At 40.9% G+C, this 1,078-nt stretch overlaps 1 non-coding gene across 1 annotated transcript; it reads left to right on the top strand.

Moving 5' to 3' along the window:
- Positions 1–633: 633 nt before the first annotated feature.
- Trnap-ugg (transfer RNA proline (anticodon UGG)) lies at positions 634–705 on the top strand. The gene has a single exon. It is a non-coding gene; the product is annotated as a tRNA-Pro (tRNA).
- The last annotated feature ends 373 nt before the right edge of the window (positions 706–1,078 follow it).

The raw sequence follows: 1,078 nt of genomic DNA, 5'->3' as shown, positions 1-1,078 counted from the left end.
GTCGGAATGTTCGAGAAAACAAAATGGCTGAACCAATATGGCCACCAAGGTCAAAGGTCAAGGTCATCCAATATGGCCGCCGTGACGTCACAATCCAAGATGGCGGTCGGAACCTGGCACCCTGACTCCCCCACCCCACCCTCCAGCGGCACTAACACACTGTACACGTGTCTGCAAACAGAACAGAAATATTCATGCGATATTTCAGATGTATGTACAGTTCTACATTTGCAACGAAAACAACTGTATCACTTCAAAAATAGTGGCTTCGGATTCTCACCCGGGAATTTATGCCTTGTGTTGTCCCAGCACCTCCAATAGCTAAAGTTATTTTAAAACCTTTCCCTGAATAACTTTCCAGTATGAACTGCGCACAAGAAGATCTCTATAGTTTGGTTCATATTTGTCTGATACTGGGGGAACTACAAATAATTTTTAAAGGTAATTTTCATGCTGTTCACTCAGAATCACGAATAGTTCGAGATTATCTCCGCGTTATCAACCATCGATACCGTACTTGAAGATTGTGCAATTGTATAGGTAGCAGTTAATTTACAATGCGATAAGTTATCTCAAACTGCGGGAAGCACACTTGAAAACAAATACTTAAAATTGTTCAGTTTACTCAACGGCGGCTCGTTGGTCTAGGGGCATGATTCTCGGTTTGGGTCCGAGAGGTCCCGGGTTCAAATCCCGGACGAGCCCGTCTTCTTTTTTTTATCTTCACACACCCGCCTGTTTCGACGTGTCTGAGAACCAGATATAAGGAACCACGCGATGATAAATTAATGTGTTTCGGATTTACAATTCAAGATATAAGTTCACCTCATGTAAAGTTTATTTTGGCAGAACATTTTGTAGCCAGGACTAAAGTTTTGGGGCCATCCTAGTGAATATTAATAAAATAACTAATTTAAAGGTAAATGCTTTCAGTTTTGCTGCATTGGTATATCTGTTCAATAGTATAGTTATTTTTAAATCAGGTGGTATTTTGATTTTCTTAATTCGTGCCTTGGGCTTGGGCTTTCAGTCACTGCACGTCCCATCATTGTAGTTTTTTTTTCTAGCGTCACTGGAA

Source organism: Bacillus rossius, chromosome 14, assembly GCF_032445375.1.
Source record: "Bacillus rossius redtenbacheri isolate Brsri chromosome 14, Brsri_v3, whole genome shotgun sequence".
NCBI lineage: Eukaryota > Metazoa > Arthropoda > Insecta > Phasmatodea > Bacillidae > Bacillus > Bacillus rossius.
The sequence above is the reverse complement of the archived record's forward strand: the minus strand, read 5'-3'. Positions and strand labels throughout refer to the sequence as shown.